Source organism: Macaca thibetana, chromosome 8 (assembly GCF_024542745.1).
Source record: "Macaca thibetana thibetana isolate TM-01 chromosome 8, ASM2454274v1, whole genome shotgun sequence".
NCBI lineage: Eukaryota > Metazoa > Chordata > Mammalia > Primates > Cercopithecidae > Macaca > Macaca thibetana.
Genome location: NC_065585.1, coordinates 3,026,240 through 3,044,437, shown reverse-complemented (window position 1 = coordinate 3,044,437; position 18,198 = coordinate 3,026,240).

Below are 18,198 nucleotides of genomic sequence, written 5' to 3'. Positions count from 1 at the left end.
GATCATTACCTCATCTGAGAAGAGTAATTAGAGTGGCGTTGCGGGCGTTTCTCTATTCTCCAAGGTGGCGTGTTGACATATCGCGTAAGTCAGTCCGTGTTGAAGGGTAACTGTCTCTCCACGGAGCAGCTGGGACAGTGGATGGCTCAACCGTGGCAACTGGGCTTCGAGGCCACAGCAGCGCTCACAAAGCCCTGTGTTTGATGGAACCAGGCCACCTGTAAGCAGCCAGAGACACGCGGGGACAGCCCGATGCTGGCTGCAGCGTTGGGAGAGGGACTGAGAGGGACTGAGAGGGCCAGCAGCAGTCTGGCCTGGGAGCTTCCCAGGTGCCTGGGAGATCAGGAGGGCAGCAGCTCTGACCAGCATCTGTCACCTGTGTAAGTATGACTGGCAGCACTTTCAGTCTCAGAGTGCCCCAATTTGGCCAATCAATGGCATGGTGGTTCTAGAGGTAGGAAACGCAGGCTTAGCCGTCCACTGCCTGAAGACAGAGCTTTCTGCCTGTTTCCCACAAGGATGTGCCCCGAGTGCCTGGGGCAGTGCCCGATGCTGGACAGAGGCTCGGTGACAGGCAGGATGAGTAGGGGGCAGAGCGCTGCCCGGCTGGGGGAGTGAAAGCCACCGCTCCAAGGATCTGCTTCGTCTCCCTGGGCCTCAGCTCTCTCATCTGTGAAATGGGGACAGGCAGCGTCCACCAGGCCGGGCAGGCCTGAGACTCAAGGTGAGGATTCGGTGAATTCACATCTGTGAAGCTCCCGGGACACGTTGCACACAGCCATGAGGAATGTCAGCCTGACTGAATCTGCGAGACTCTCAGCTCCTGGAGTCAGGACAGACCCTGCAACACCCTGGCTCCTCCAGGGTCCCGTGTGGTGCCCCGAGGTTGGACTTAGCACAGAATGGCTGAGGGACCCAGGCATGGTGCAGAGCTGCGGAGAGAGTGCCCCACGGATGGCCAGAGTTCCAGGAAGTGTCCTCTCGAAGACAGCGCTCCAGCTGAGGCTCAGAAAAGACAGACAGATACAGGAGAGGCTAGAGTTTCCTGAATGGAGTTTGCAGAATTATCTGTGGCTGCAGCTTGGAGGGCACAGCCAGTCTGGCAGGACAGTCTGAGGAGCACCCCGGGTGGGGTGGGGAAAGCTAGAGAGCTGGGGCTTAGGTGGGGCTGGGGCACAAACAATGGGTGCTGTTGGTCCCCATTTTACATATGAGAGAGCTGAGGCTTGGCGAGCCTCAGCAGTTCCTTGAAGGCTTGCAGAGGGCATTGAGCACTGGGAAGAACGCTCTGGCCTTATTCTGTGAGTCCAGGGGAGCCATAGAAGGTTCTCGAGCAAGGGAGTGGCTTTGGCGCTACCTACTTAGAACAGTCCCTGCAGGGGCCTCAGAGACTCACTCCAGACCTCCCTCTCTAGAAACGGGAAAGGTCTACCCTTTGCAGGTGGCAGTGCTCTGTCCTGGACCACACGCGTGGACTTCTGTAGCACACGGCACTCTTCCAGACACTCAGACCGAAACAGGTGACATCCCGCAGAAGGTCAGATGCTGCAGGACACCCAGCATGTGAGCAAATCACTTTGTATGTCAGAGGGGACACCTGGTGTGGAAAAAAGAGCCAGGGAGCTGCCCAGAGGGCTGGGGGACTGGGGAGGGCTGGGGGGCTGGGGAAGGCTGGGGTGCATTCGAGGACTGGAGATGGGGAGGGCACTGACCACATGAGCTGGGGAAGAAAATGCAGGGGTCATGGCTAAGTAGACTCCATATGGTTAAGGAATGGCCCATATGGAGGTACCCAAGGGCCAAGGGTGGGGGCCAAGTTCGGGCTCATGGGAAGGGGCTGCGAGCCAGGGAAGGTTGCTCTCATGGCAAGACTGGAGCAGGAGAGCCCTGGCCTGATGTTTGGCTGGAGCACGCTGGCTGCTGGGGACAGGTGACGGCCAAGGAGCCCAGACAGAAGCTGCCAGGGGGAAGTAGGCTGGGGACTCAGCCTGGGGAGACAGAGGCCTAGGAGGAAGTGGTCAGAGTGGACATATCCGAAGGCAGAATGTCGTGGGGCGTGGGAGCGGCTTCTCAGCTGCGAGTATTCTAAGCTTTCTCACCCTGGGTGCCCCTTCTGCTCACCTGCTGCGTCAGAGCCACGGCGCAGGCTAGTAAGAGCCCCAGTGCCACCAGGATCCACGTGTGCGGGCCAATGGGTTCTGCACAGACCCGGTCTGAGCTGTGGACCTAGAATCCTCTAACCCTGGGGGACTGCAGCTGTCCCGTGTCAGTTCAGACACCTGTGACTTCTTGCTTTGGTGAGGGTGTCTCTCTTTAGCAGGAAAAAGCCTTTAGTTCCGATTTGTCATCACCCATTTGTTGGTGACATCACAGAAGTTATTTATCATTGTTAGAATTGGGGACCTCCAGGCGAGGCTGTTCCTAGATGGGGCGTTCCCCCTCCTCCCAGCTCTGGGGCTCAGTTTCCATCTGAAGCCCCAACTCCACAACCAGGCAGCTGGGGTCTCACCCTTGACACTGAGGGAAGAGCGTTGCACGGAGGGAGCAGCCAGCACGGCAGCTGGCCCCACGCAGCAGGCTCTGCTGGGATGCCCCAGAGTGACTAGACAAGAGCTTGTGCATTTACCAGAATTAACCCGTTCTGGCCAAAGTGAGCCAGAAATCACAGGTCCCCAAGCACTTTCACTGCAGATAGCAGATTAGGGCTCAGCGTGGCCCGAGGCTCTGGGTTTCTGGCTCCATAAAAACAAATTGATGACAGCTCTGTGTAATTAACGATATCTGATAATTAGAGCTTGAACTGTGCAGGCGGCACAGACTGTGGACTCTTCCAAAGTAGCAGCAGACAAAGACACGCACACACCACGCACACACACTCTAGCAGCAGGCACAGACAGACATGCACACACCATGCACACACACTCTAGCAGCAGACACAGACAGACATGCACACACCATGCACACACACTCTAGCAGAAAGCACAGACAGACATGCACACACCATGCACACACACTCTAGCAGCAGACACAGACATGCACACACCATGCACACACACTCTAGCAGCAGACACAGACATGCACACACCACACACACCCTAACAGCAGACACAGACACACACACACACCACACACACCCTAGCAACAGACACACACAGACACCCACACACCACACTCACACCCTAGCAGCAGACACCACACACAACATACACACACACAGCACACACACACCCTAGCAGCAGAGACAGACACAGACACATACATGACACACACACCCTAGCAGCAGATATACACACAGATATGCACACATCATACACACACACACATACCCACGAACCCTGGGCGCTCTCAGCAGAGCAACCTCAGGGGCACTAGAAGCCCTGGAGGAAAGGGATGGCACCTTCCTGACATCAGGGGTTCTGGTCTGGGAGAAGCAACAGCCTATGTGCAAAGGCTACGAGAGAGAGAGATAGAGAGAGAGAGAGAAAGACAAGGCTGCTGGGCAGCCCCCACCCCTGCACAGGGCTGACCGGCCTCCCGTGGCCCCACCTCCTGAAGGACAGTGCCTCCTCTCGGTCATCAGAACCTGCTTCCCCCAGGTCCCGGCCCTCCTGTGGCCTCTTCTCCCCTTTGCTGTCCCAGCTGGACTGCTGTACTCCCCAGACCTACAGCAGCCTTCACCTGGCCCTCTGGGGCTGGCCCACTGACCAGAGCCCCACTCCCACTCAGGCCTGGGGTGCCGGCCCTCCTGCTCCTCCCTGAGATGCCCTGCTGCGTGGTCCGAGAGGCCTTCGGCGTCCATGACAGGTCATGGGCCTCGTCCAGCACTGCCCCTGGTATGGGACACGGCCATTTCTGCCTTTCTCTCCCATGGGCCCGTGAGCGCTACCGGCCCAGGACTATATGTCAATGATGAGGTCCCAGGCCCGGGATTCGGCTGGCCACAGCCCCCGAGATGTTTTCACACCTTGGCCCTGTTCGCTCCTCGTTCTGAACAAACACAAGGGCCTCCTGCCCCAGGGCCTTGGCACGTGCTGCTCTGGCTTCCTGGAACCCTTCTCCCCAGACCTCTGCATGGCTCACTTCCCATCACTCAGCGCTCAGCCCAGGTGCCCTCCACAGGAAGCCACGTCCCGCTTGCTCCCCATCTGAGGTGGGCCCCACCCCGCTGGCACTTTCTACCTGAGGCCCTGCCCGACTGTCCTCAGTACTCCATCCACCCGGCCACTCCACCGGAACCTAAGCTCCGAGACGGGGCCATGCTCTCTTCCCAGCACCGCTTCCGAGTCTCCCACATGGAGAGCACAGAAGCGCTCATCATGTTTCATCAGGGCCGTGATGATTTGCTGGCCCTGGAAGGACTGACAGTGCGTGAATGAATGAGCGTGTGAGTGGACACATCACCAGGACTCACTTCCTGAATGCAATCTGCTCACTCTCCCACCAGTCAGTGTCCTTCCAAAATTCAGAAGGGCTCAACCCAAGCACCCCATCCTCTGTGGGTGCCTTCACCCCAAGGCTTTGTTCCACCAGTCCGGGGACAGCCCCTCACCTATCCCCAACCTCCAAGGCAAAGCTTGCCACGGGCTGTGTTGCTGTCTATGTCCCCCAAAGCCCCAGATGGTCCCAGCCGCCTCCACTGGAGGCTGACCCCAAAGTTTCAGTCTTCATGAAGTGGCCGGGTGACACACAGAGCCCCCAGAGGGACCTTCAGGGCCCACTTATGACTCCAGGACCCAGGACTCAGAGGGCTGGGGAGACAGCCCAGGGCTCCAGCAGCAGAGGGAGACAGAGCACCAGGGCCAGGGCCTCCCTGGAGAACATAAGGTGGGTGGGCAGGAGGGCAGGAGGCCCTTATCACAAAGGACCCCTGCCTGGGGCCCAAATGGCAGACCCAGACTGTCCCACCGTGTGGAGGCTGGAAGTCAAGATCAAGGTGTCTGCAGGGCTGGCACCTCCCAGAGACTGTGGGAGAAAATCTGCTCCTGGCCTCCTTCCTGTGCTTGAAGGGTGCCCTGGATGCAGCTGCGTTACCCCAACCCCAGTCTCTGCCTTCACACGGCCGACTTCCCTCTGTGTCTCCTTTTCTGTCTCACAGGACCCCCATTGCTGGGTCACCAGGATGATCTCATGTTGAGATCCTCACCTTACAACATCTGCAAAAGCCCTTAATCCTTCCTTGCCCTGTCCCTTCCCTGCCCTTGACCTTCCCAGTCCTTGCTGCCAGCCCAGGCTGACAGTCCTCAGCCACCCTCTCTGTCTGACCCTGAGAGCCCAGTACAGCAAAGGGGTGGCAGATAAACGGTCCAAGGTGGAGTCTGCATGGCTGCTACCGCCAGACCACAGGGGCACAGGAGGATGCCTGGGGTAGAGAGGGCATGGCTGGCGGAGCTCCCTGCTGCTGCTTCTGCTTACGTCTGACCCTGGATGCTTTCAGAAATGAACATTCTGATCCGGAACTGGAGGGCTGAGTTTGGATCCCAGCCGAGGAAAGTGGCACTTGGGGCGGGACCAGACGCCCTGGACCCTGAGGCTCTGCTTGCCTCTGACTGAGGACGCGTGGTTTCAGGGCTGTGAAGCTGCAGGTCCCTACACGGGCTGAGCTCCGGTTCCCAAGCTCACTTGTCAGGGCTTCCCACCCTGTCCCTGAGAACCACCTGGGAGCTTTTAGAAGGAACCCAGACCAGCCCTCCCCTAGAAATTGTGACTGGATTTGAGGTAGGAGGCAGAACTCGACTGCAGAGGCAGGGCTGGGACGCTGGACCAAACTGAGGACTGGTTAGAACAGCTCTGGAGCAGAGGCACCGCCCCATGAGACATGCCCACCAGTGTGCCATGTCAGTTTACCGTTGCCGTGGCAACACCCGGAGGCCACCACCCCTCTCCAGGGCAACGACCCAACAACCCAGAAGTTACCATCCTCATTCTAGAAATTTCTGCATACCGCCCCTTAATTTGCATTAATTTGGGTGTAGGTATAACCATGACTGCAGAAGCACCTCTGAGCTGTTTCTCTGGGCCCAGTGCCTATGGAGGGGCCCTGCCCTGCAAGGAGCAGCTCCTCTGCTGCACTGCACACGGCCCCTTCAATCAAAGTTGCTGCCCAACACCCCCAGCTTGCTCTCGAATTCTTTCCTGGGTAAGGCCAAGAATCCTCCCCAGCTAAGCCTCAATTTTGGGGCTTGTCTGCCCTGCACTGGTGGGGTCTGGGGCAGAACCTGGAGAGCGGGATGGAAGGGTTCCCCAGGACGCAGGAGGAGGGATCTGAATGAGTGAATAGTCAGGCAGGGGCATGTGCCCTGTGTGTGCGGGTGCACGTGTCTGGCATCTGACACAAAACGGGTCATGGCCACCCAGCCAATCTGCATGCTGGTCACACCCTGAAAAAGTTTAACACCCTGCTGAGAACGCCCAGCTGGGATCTTTTTGCCCTTCATGCAGGAAATCAAATTCACAGGGAGACAGCAAGGATACCAGGAGGAGGGGTCAAACCGGGGGACCGGCCTGGTGGAGGATACCTGGGCCCCTCAGCACCTCGCTAGGGGGCTGGAAACCAGGCCAGGGACAGCCCCTACAGACTAGTCCATGCACACAGGGCCACATTCAGGGTCTCACAGGAGAAGGGACAGCTGCCGGACATGACAGTGATTTCAAATTCTCTGGAGCAATGTTCAGCGGCAGCGTAGCCCCAGTCATGTTTATTCTTTGCTTCTCTAGGACACACTCATGCATACCCAAGGAGAAGATTTAAAATGTTTATGCATTATGCGGGCCAGAGCGAAACAAGCTGAGGCACTGTGGTTGCTGGGTGCAGGGACTCATATTAAGTGGGCTCCTTAAGGAATCTTCAAGAGGGAAAACCTCGGCTTGGGAACGTGGAATGGGAAATGCAGAGGCAGCCCAGGCCCCGCTCACCAAGGCAGACAGGAAGATCTGAGCCTCGTTGCCTGGAAAATAAGGCAATTTGGGTCTTTGGGGACACAGAGGACAGGTTAGGGGAGAGAGACAGGGACATGGTGGAGACAGTGAGGTCCCCATCACTGTAAGGGTCCAAGGAAGTTTCAGAACAGAACCCAGCTTTGCTGCTCACGGGGTGAGCATCTCCTTGCCTCTGCTTCCTCAGTGTAAAACAGCCACAGACCAAGAAATAGCTTCTGCAGACTTGAGGGCTAATGAGCTGATGGTCACAGCAAGTCACCCTCCTCAGTCTCCTCTCCCCACCCCACCTCACCTGCCTCAGAGGCGGAGATAAAGGAACCCCTGCCACCCAGATCAACAGAGATGATACAAGACGAAGCATTCTTAAATGTGATTCCTAAACCAACAGGGAGATGATGTGGTTCCCGGCCTTGTGAACGTTGTTTTATCCTGCGCAGGAGGCAGAGGCCATAACTGCTAGGGAGCACGGGTGGGAGCGTGACCCGCCACCCCTCGTTCCTGGATGCTTTCCTCTTAGACTGAGGCATGGACAGGAGATGGTCATTCGGGAGGGCAGGGGACACAGGCTGGCGCTTGTCTCAGGGTTCAGATCCCAGCCCTGCAGCCCCAGAGCTGGAGGATTTCCCGGTGGGGAAAGGTATGGTCTCCAGATAGAAGGGACCTGCAGAAAAAAAGATCAAACCACAGCCCAGAGTGGACCCACAGGTAAAGAAATCCCAGAAACTTCAAGAGATAGAAAAACACATCACAAGAAAAAGGATTCCTGGACTAGGAATGGAAACTCTGGAAGCTAGAAAATGATGTCTTCCAAATTTAGAGGGAAAGGAGCTTTCAGTTGGTTACAGGACCAACCAAGCTGTCAAACACACGTGAGCTGAATGGAGACACCTGGGTCATGCTGGCTCTCAGACACTGCATTCCGTGCAGGCTTTCTCAGGAAGCTCCTACAGGATGTGCTTCAGCAAAACGAGGGAGTAAACAATGGCAGAGGAACACATTTACCCCAGAAAACAGGGGATTCAACTCTGAAGAAGAGAGGAGAAAGGAAACTCTGAGCAAAGGACAGGTGGCTCCTCCAGGGAGCAACTTCCGGAAAAAGGAAGAGGTATTTCTTCAGCGCCGCGTTCACTCTGGGCTGCGGCTTGGTCTTTCCCCACTCTGTTGGGGGCACCCTGAAGGCCTTTTCCCTCTGTGTCTTATTCTGGGAAATTCTCGTGTGATTTCTCTCATAATTTCCTTCTCCCCATTTCCTATGTCCTTTCTTTCAGGGACTTGAAAGTTGAGCTTCCTTAACTGATTCTCTAATTTCTTGGGGTTTGCTCCTATGCTGTTTATTTTTTCCTAAACCTCAGCCTCCAACCCTTGGTTTGACTGGCTTGTCTCAGCTGTCATGTTGCTTCCTAACGGCTCCTTCCTGGTGTACCAGGGCTCTCCTTGGAGACACAGGTCCTTCTTCAGTACTCAAAGGATGCTGATCATAGTGGCGGGGGGGTGTCTTCTGCTCCCTGAAGTGACCTTCTCCCTCCTGCTTCCTCTTCCTGCTTGCTCTGGCCTCGTCCTCGATGTGGACTTTCTTCCCCCTGGCCCAGGTGAGAACACGAGACCTTGCCCATGAATCTGGAGAGTGCAGCAGAATGTGGGCCAGAGCCTCCTGATCAGACCTTAACGAAGGGGGTAACAGGTGACAAACCCAGAGATATCCCAGACTTCCACGATGGAGCCTTGCAGCCTGAGAGAAGACACCACCTTACTCACCCACTTACCTTCCCAGCGAGAAGACGCCACCTTGCTCACCCTCTTACCCGGCGAGAAGACGCCACCTTGCTCACCCTCTTACCCGGCGAGAAGACGCCACCTTGCTCACCCTCTTACCCGGCGAGAAGACGCCACCTTGCTCACTCTCTTACCCAGAGAGAAGACGCCACCTTGCTCACCCTCTTACCCGGCGAGAAGACGCCACCTTACTCACCCTCTTACCCAGAGAGAAGACGCCACCTTACTCACCCACTTACCTTCCCAGCGAGAAGACGCCACCTTGCTCACCCTCTTACCCGGCGAGAAGACGCCACCTTGCTCACCCTCTTACCCGGCGAGAAGACGCCACCTTGCTCACCCTCTTACCCGGCAAGAAGACGCCACCTTGCTCACCCTCTTACCTGGCGAGAAGACGCCACCTTGCTCACCCTCTTACCCGGCGAGAAGACGCCACCTTACTCACCCTCTTACCCGGCGAGAAGACGCCACCTTGCTCACCCTCCTACAGCTCATGGGCAGCTTTCTTTGGCAAATCACAAGTTGAGCATCCACCTTCCAAGACCCTCTGCCTGAATAGCAGGACCCCTATAAAGCCACGGGAGAGAAAGCAGGCCCTTTCTGTCATCCACCCTGCCAGTTCTTGCTTCTGCCCTGAGCAATGACTGCCCCAGTCAGGAAAAAGCAGATGTGCAGACAATAAGAGGCCACGTCTCACCCTTCCATTGGCTGCTGGGGCACAGCTGGATCCAGAGTGCAGTGGTCACCGTGCCTTGTCTCTCAAGTGTCATGTAACACACGTGTCCTCCTGTGGAGTATGGCGTGGCTGCCAGTCACTCACCTACTTCCACTGGGAGCCCCGGTGGGAGAGACAGCCTCCCCTCAAGTCTCTAGCAGAAAGTCCCAGAGGAGACTCTGATGGGCTTGCTTGGGCGATAAGGATACCTGGTGAAGGGAATGTCTCAATGGTCACAGCAGGTGCCCCATCCAGGTTCTCGGGGCATCGCAGATAGTTTCCTTGGGGGACTATTTATAGCAGTAGGGCTGGGTAGGGAGGCTCAGTAAGAGGTACTGAAGTGTCCTGAGGCTAGCAGCAGCTGGAAGACACCTGCTGAGGGGCTGGGGCTGGGAGAGGCTACCGAAGCCTAGAGAGTGTGGCCGCATAGAGAGGGCTTTCTGATGGGAGCTGTGGCCTCCACAGAGGGACACGGCTGAGTGTCTCAGAGAGGGAGCTGGGTGCAAACACCCACCCCCACTTTCCTTTCACCCTCATCTCCTGTGGGTGCCTCATATGGGCAGAATCCACCAAGAAATTAGCTCACTGACACATGTCAGGAAGGCCAACTTCCAAGACCCAACGTTGAGGAGAGTAGGTCTGGAGCACCAGATGGACACAATCCCACCCAGGGGTGGCGATGGCTACTGTAACTGTGGTGGTGTGAACCAAGAGGGGTGTGGTGAGAGCAGCAGTGGATGGTGGTAACCATGCTGAGAGGGTGGCGGTAACCATGGTGATGGGGGGTGACAGCAGTGGTGGGATGATGGTAGCCATGGTGAAGAGGTAACCATGGTGAAGGGGTAGTGGTAACCATGGTGATGGTGGTGATAGTAGCCATGGTGAAGAGGTAACCATGGTGAAGGGGTAGTGGTAACCACAGTGATGGCGGTGACAGCAGTGGTGGGGTGATGGTAATCATGGTGATGAGATGGTAACCATGGTGATGGGGTGATGGTAACCAGAGTGATGAGGTGATGGTAACCAAGGTGATGGTGGTGACAGCAGTGGTGGAGTGATGGTAACTATGGTAATGAGGTGGTAACCATGGTGACAGTGGGAGTGCTAACCATAGCAGTGGTGGTGTGACAGCAATGACAGTGATGCTCCCAGAGTTGACTGTAGGCATGAAGGTAGTCAAGGCGACATTGATTATCTTTATTATGCTAGTGACACTGTTTCCTTCCTTCCTCAAAACACAGGCCAAAGTGAGTGAGCCCCCTCCTGTCCTCCCTGCGGGTCTCAGCCTGCCTGCTGAAGGTCCACTCCACACCAAGCTGCACAATGTATCCAGAGGAGTCTTTGGTTTGGGCGAATGCTTCCTGGGTGTGCAGCACCTGCACAGACCCACACCCTCACCCTCCTGCCATAGGCATCCACCAACTTCTTTAGCCCTGCTGTCTCAGGCAGGGGGGCGGGGAGGAGGTGCTGGCGTGGAAGCCAGCGGGGAGGCCTGCTGAGAGAGCTGCCTAGCTGCCGCACTAATCAGGCCCTGTCCCCTCCCCCGGGAGAACCCCTTTCCCACTGGCTCCTCTGAGCTGTAATCTGGTGGCTGGCTAATTAGAGCCAATTTGCTCCGAATCCAAACAATGTTTACTGTCACACAGCAGGCAGCCAGGGGACAGTGGGAATCCCCCCGCAAACTCCCGAGGATGAGCCAGGAGGGCGTGCCTCAGCACAGAGGCACCTCGGGCTCCAGTGCTCATCTCCCTGACCTGTCTGGCTGCTCAGTCCCGTGCGTGAGTCAGACCCACGCGTGGGGCAGCAGGGAAGGCATGGGCTCAAGGGTCAGAAAAGCAGGACCGAGTCCCCGGGCCCCAGGGACCAGGGCCGCCCCTAGGAAAGCGGCTTCACCTCCAGAACTTTGGTGTCCCCTGGGACACCCCTGGTGAGCACCGGGACTGCTCCTCCTAGGGCTGTGGACATCGACAAGACGATGTTGTCCTTGAGGGGCCCTGTGGAGGCTGCGGCCAGGGAGGGGGTAGGAGGTCACCTCATCTGCCCTTTCTTTGTCTGAACCAGCAGCATTCACATGACCAGCAAGGGTCACTATGAACCCATCGTCCACTCGCCCTGGGGACATTCACCAGCACTGACGCTGGGCCTGCCCCAGGCCATGGCTGAGGATACCAAAAGATTTCAGCCAGGCCTTGGGCTCAAGGCCCTGCGTGGCAGAGCTCTGGGACAGCCTGACCATCAGATTTTCTGCGTGCTCATGTGAGCCCTGTCACCGCCTGCACCTGGAAGTAAACAGCACGCTATGAAAGCTGCTCCCCGGGACTTGTGCCCATGTGGGGAGATGGGCTCTGTCGTGTGCTAAAGGATGAAGCCAGACACAAGCATCTACTCAGGGGCTGTGGAACTCAGAAAGTCATGGTGTCATCAGAAGAGGCTGCCTGGGAGAGGTGGTGATGCAGGCTGGTCCCAGAAATCCGATCTAGAGAGGTGGGAAAGGTGTGGCTGACGGGGGAGTGCATGGCTCCGATGGAGATCCGGGTTTACAGCCAGCTCTAATGCTGCAGGATTTGGGGAGAGTCCCCAGGGTCCTCCCGGCCTCAGTGGACTTGTCTGTGAAGTGGAAATATCGGTATTTAAGCCTAGGACCCTGAGTCCTTCATAGCACGGGAACTCCCCATCACACTGGGGGCACTGGGACTGGGGGATTCGCTGGGCATCCCAAATGTCTCCACACCTGGGGTCCCATGGGAGCTTTGCCTCCACCCTTGCCTGGGCCCCAGCCCATCCCAGGAAGCCCCCCCGGCCTCCAGAGAGCATGGCGTCTGATAGGCAATCTCAGGATCATAAACCAATCAGCAGCGTGTATTGATCTTTTTGTCTCTTCCACCACCCACTGCAGGAATTCCTCCCCTGGGATCCAACGTGGGGCCACCCAACATACTTGCTGGACTCTGACAAGAGTAGCTCCGTTCCTCGGGCAGCTGTTCTGCCCCAGAGCAGTTTTGGATGGGTGGGAAGCTTTTTCCTGGATTACGCCCCCTTTGGCATCTCTGTGATCCCCTGATCTTTAGCAAGACTGCCGAAGACAGAGAAAGAATAAAAGTCATTTGGGGGACCCTCTGTCAAAATCTAAGGCTATGAGAGAGGCCCTCTGAGGAGAGCTTTGGGGACCTGGAGGGGCCATGAGATCCCCGGCCTGCAGGGTCAGAAGGGGAGGGCAGCAGTCTCAGGCCATGGAGGTGAGGAGCTGCCGTCCTGCAGGGTTGGGCCGGCCAATGGGCAGGTGGGCAGGGAGCCGGGCTTGAGCCACCCACTCAAAGCACTCACAGGAGCCCCAGCTCCTCAGGACACCCAAGAGGCTGGTGAGCTCTCGCTTGGGAGGCAGGTGCTGAGGAGACAGAGGAACGCTCCCTGTGACCGCTACTGGCCCCTGGGGTATGTGAGGATCCCAGCGATGCTGCTACGTCCTCACCTCTGTGGGCACTGTGGTGGGGCCTGGGGCTCAGGAAAGCACCCCATACAGAGTTGACAACACCAGAGAGACCAGTGATGGGGATGCCACCAGCAGGAGCAGCAGCCAGCACTGGGAGCCCCTGCACCAGGCCCCCAGGACCCCGCCACGCACTCCCCCACAAGCCTGGCCCAGCGGCCTCCGGAGTTTCCTCCCCACACAGCCAGCCTGGGCACCTTTCTGCAGCCAGAGGCACTGCAGGGGGCGGTCAGTCAGCTCTCCAAGCCGGCCCCAAGACATAAACCTTGCTTCTAAATGGCCAGCCTCGTATGCACATCTGTAAAGTGGGGTTCCACCCTGCAAACCCTCGTGGGGACTGAACGAGACGGCCTGAGGATGCTGTTACTCAGCTGGCAGGCCGTGGGCTGCGGGTCGTGGCTGAGCCCCTTTCTGGCTCCCTGCTGCCCTGTGGGCCCGGCCTTGGACACTCCACTCCCTTCTCCGTGTTTGGTGAATGAGCCAATCCCACCTGTGAGTGTGGCCGCTCTCCGCTGGGGCTGTCCAGCTGAGAAGGCTGACAGGCACGTGACTCTGGGAATCAGGGGCTCTGTCTGGAACTCCTTACATTTGAGATCTGGCTGAGCACCAGGGGGAGACACCCATCTGAGGGTTGGAATCAAGGGCCTAGATTTGCAAGGCGAGGTCAGGTCTGGAGACAGCAGCTGGGGCCCTCTGCTTGTCCTGGCACCTACAGCCTTGAGACCTTTGCACTCACCCAGGTGTGGACATGGAGGCTGGGGACCGAGAGCTGGGGTCTCTGACGACTGGATGTCAGAGAGCAGGGGACAGACCTCCTTCCTCACTCCAGTGAGTTCCTTTCTCCACTTTTTTGCCCTCGGCACACTGACCCAGGCAGCCAGGAGCCTCCTCCCAGCCAATGCCCGGCAACGCCTCCCCTTCAGCAGAGAAACCCAGCAGCCGGAGTCTCTGCTCAGATGAATTCAACTCGTGTGACCCGAGGTGCCTCAGCTGGTTCTGAACCTGATCTAACGTGACTCCCCTCAGCCAGCGCACACCTCACCCCAACTCACTTCCATCTGAAGTAGTTCCAGGTGGCGTCCTCACTGCGATCTAATGGCAACTGCGTGCCCAGGACTGGGCGTGAAGACCTGGGAGAGGCCTCCGCCCTCGGGGGCTTGCTGCCCGGCCATCCGGGTAGGCTAGGAAACCCCAGAGCCATCACGAGGCAGACTTGAGTCCAGGCTGGGTGGGGCTGTGTCCAGGGATATGGCTGGAGAAGTGGGAGGGCCCAGCCTCGGAGAAGGGCAGGGAGGTTTCCCGGGGAAGGGGCGCCTGGACCTTGGCCTGGGGCCGCCAGGGGATGACTGCAGCAGACACAATGAGCAGGGAAGGCATGCTCAGAAGCCTCCCAGCAATCCCCAGGGCCGGGGTGTCAGAGTCCCTGGCGCAGGCTCTGGAGTAGGAAGGACCAGGTCAGACTCCGGCTTTGTGAGTTTGTTGAGTAACTCAACTTCTCCAGGCCTCAGTTTTCTCCTCTGAAAACTGGGCGCAATGACAATCCTGATGTAGGTGACTTGGAGCACTCCACTGTCCACCATCGTGACTGGCTGGGCCAGGGATGACCCCCCTACTCCAAGCGGGCCCCTCACACCTCCCCGCACCTTGGTGACTGACCCAGGAATGACCCCAGCCTCAACCCGGGCCAGCAAGTCCCTTTGGAGGGATTTTTAGGGTCAGACACAGCTGGGGGTGAGCTGCGTGGCTGCTGAAGCTCAGAGCTGCAGACCCAGGAGCTGGCGGCCGCCATGAGCACCGTGCCCTGAAGAAGGCCGGTTTGCAGAGGACAAGCGGTGGCGCTCAGAGACAGGAGGTGGGGCGAGTGCAGGGCTCCTGGAGTCCATAAACCCCAGAGGCCTGGCGCCACCATCCCAGCTGGTCAGGACGACCCCACAGGAAGTCCTGTGGGGTCTACGCTGGGTGGCACTAGGCTGCTGTCACTCACAGCCCACCCCCCTAGCTGGCAGATCCATGCCTTGGGATGGGTGCAGATTCCAAATGCGATGACACACAGAGGGAACTCGGCCCAGTGAGCCCAGAGCCTGGGGCACCCGCTCGGCCCCGCCATGCACACGAGGTGCAGCTGCAGCGCTACAGTGTCCTAGCAACGAGGTTTCCTGCTAGAAACTCCCTGTCCTGGTCTCCCACCCACCGTGAATTCTCCCAACTTCAGTTCCTGGAGTCATTGTCCTGAATCAAAAACCAGAGGCTGTCCGCCCATATAGACCTGTCTGTGGCTAGTGCAGGCTCTGCACTCAGCACTCAAGGCCCTTCGAGGGGGCACCCCTGGACCCTGCCAATACCACCTCATGCCAGCCACACTGAACGGCATGTTCTGCTGTGGCCTCTGAGACCAACCTCGCCCCATCCTTCCTCTCTGCACTCCCACGCCCCCACCTTGTGTCCAGCTTTGGAAGCAGATGGTGGTTTACTGGGGAAGTGAGCCCTGGAAAGACCAGCGGGGGTGAGGCATGAGACAGGGAAGGAAAGCAACCAGTAGGGTGTGCTAAAGCCACTGACCACCATGGGCAGCTACAGGTCGGTGCCAGAGAGACCAAGGGGAGTGGTGTGGCCAGGCCCTGGGAGCCACTTGCCAGGCAGGGCTCATGGCCGCCCCTGCTTCGCCTGGGGAGTGTGAGCTCCCAGCACTTCCGCATGAGCCCCACAGGCCGGAGAAAGCAGGGCGTGGAGGGGCTGAGGCAAAGCGAGAGGCTGCAGGGACGGCGGCGTGGTGGGAGGACGAGGGGACAGCCCCATGGCCAGCACTTGCTCCTCTGACCTGCTTGCCCCTCCCTGTAGTGTCTCTGGCACACTCACTTGCACACTCCTGCTCTGTCACCCACAGGTGACACACTCAGTGTGAGCAGCCCTCTTGGGCACCCTGGAGCCCTCATTTCTGCAGCCGTACTGGGCTTCACTGATGCGTTGACTTGCACGTGCCTGCCTGGGCCTGTGAGCCCCTCACTAGAACACGGCATCGCTCCCCCTGTGTCTCCAGCGCCAGGAAGAGGCGCTCAGCAACGATCGGCCAATGAGCAAATTCATCCGGAAGTTCGTGAGTTGCTTCTAAGCTTGGGGGTGGGGAGTCAACGTCCCTGGCAAGCAGGAAAGGGGGAAATCTCCCCAGGGAGAAATTCACAGGGCAGGGTGGGGGGAGGCGGCTGTTCTGGGAGCCTGAAAGCTGTCTGGCCTCTGGGGCCGAAGGCCAGACTGCAGGTCCCTGAATATGATGAAGGCACAGCCCCACTTTCAAATCAGGCAAATAGAAATAATTTTTTTAGGTCAGGGTGAGGAAAGAAGAGAACACTTAGGAAGCAGAAATTGCAAAATTCTGAATAATTGCCTCTTAAAAGCATTTTAACTCCCCTGAGGTGAGCGGCCCCTGCGTTGAGTTGATCCTCGGGCACCAAGCCGTACGGCGGCAGGAGAGGGGTCCCGGCCCGTCTCCTTGGAGCCGCAGCCCAGTAGCTCGAGTCAGGGGCGGACAGGAGCAGGGTGCCATGGGGCCAGAGACCAAGGCCAGGCACCAGCCGCTGCTGACCTCTCTCCCTGAGCCCCAGCCCAGCCCACACTCTGCACCCCGGGCATGCTGGCATGTTTGCAGGACCTGTGCAGACCGACAGCAGCTGTTCCCTGCAGAGGAACCGGTAAACTCTTGCTGAGGCCATTACCCAGTGGACCAGGCGCCTCCAGCCAGCCTTTCTCTCCAGGAGAGGGTTCGGGATCCACTCTGAGAAACACCTTTCCTCCTTGTGTTCACCCCAGGAGGAAGAGCCACAGCAGGGACTCAATCAGCAAGGAACTTGGGGCGAGTTGAAATGGGGTTGGGTTGTTAGAATCAGGAGCTGTGATCCGAATAAGCTGTGTCTGCCAGCGAGGAGGTGGCCAGAACAGCGGGGTTCATAGCACAGAGCTGGCTGAGGTGGGATGGATGCAGCCATGCTCCACTGGAGTTGACTTGGCTGAGCTGAGCTGGGCTGGGTGGCCCGGCCTCAGCTGGAAGGAGGGTGCAGGCCAGGCCAGAAGTGTCCACAAGGGGCCGCAGGAGAGTCTCAGGCCAGATGGAAGAGAGTCAGTGATAATTGATAAAGACAATAAGGTTGAAGAAAGGTGTTATAAATGCGAGTGAGGGTCTGGGAAATGTAGCCGTAAGTTCGGGGGTCAGGAAGGAAATTAAACATGGCTTCCAGTTAGAGGGGCTGGGGCAGGGGCCAGGTTAAACAAGATGGAGCAGGATCCTGAAGGAAGATCAGGAAATAGTTTCCTAAATGCGGGCTGACCATGAGAGCATTCCTAACTCTGACCACCTACCTCCTTTCAAGAGCATGGACTTTTCACTAAGGAAGATGAAATGTATATAAACTGACTTTTTCCAAAATGGAGACCATGCTTTATTTTATCTTGGTAAATTGTCCTCCATCTCCATCCCTCCACCTCATCCTAGATCAGAAAAGTGTCTAGTACACAGTAGACACTCAGAAAATAATTAAATGGATAAATGGATGGGTGGATGGATGGATGGATGGTTGGAGGATGAGTGGATGAAGGATGGATAGTGGATGGATGAATAAATAGATGGATAGATGGGTGGATGAATGGGTGGATGGATGGATGGATGGATGGATGGATGGGAAGATGGGTGGATGGATGACTGAAAGAGTAGATGGATGGATGGACGAATGGATGGATGGATGGATGGATGGATGGATGGATGGATGGATGGATGGATGGATGGATGGATGGATAGATGGATGAGTGGATAGATGAGTGGATGGATGGGTGGATAAATGGATGGATGGATGATGGGTGGCTGGATGAAAGATGAGTGGATGAGTGATGGATAGTGGATGGATGGATACATAGATGGATGAGTCGGTGGATGGATGGGTGGATGGGTGAATGGATGGATGGGTTGGTGGGTGGATGGATGGATGGATGGATGGATGGATGGATGGATGGATGGATGGACAGGTGGGTGGGTGGGCAGATGGGTGAATGGGTGGATGAATGGATGGGTATATGGGTGGATGGATGGATGAATAGATGGATGAGTGGATGGGTGGATGAATAGATGGGTGGATAGATGGATAGATAGGTATATGGATAGATGGATGGATGGATGATGTGTGGATGGATGGAAAACGAGTGGATGAGTGATGGATAGTGGAAGCATGGATAAATAGATGGATGAGTTGGTGGATGAATGGGTGGATGGATGATGGATGGATGGATGGATGGATGGATGGAT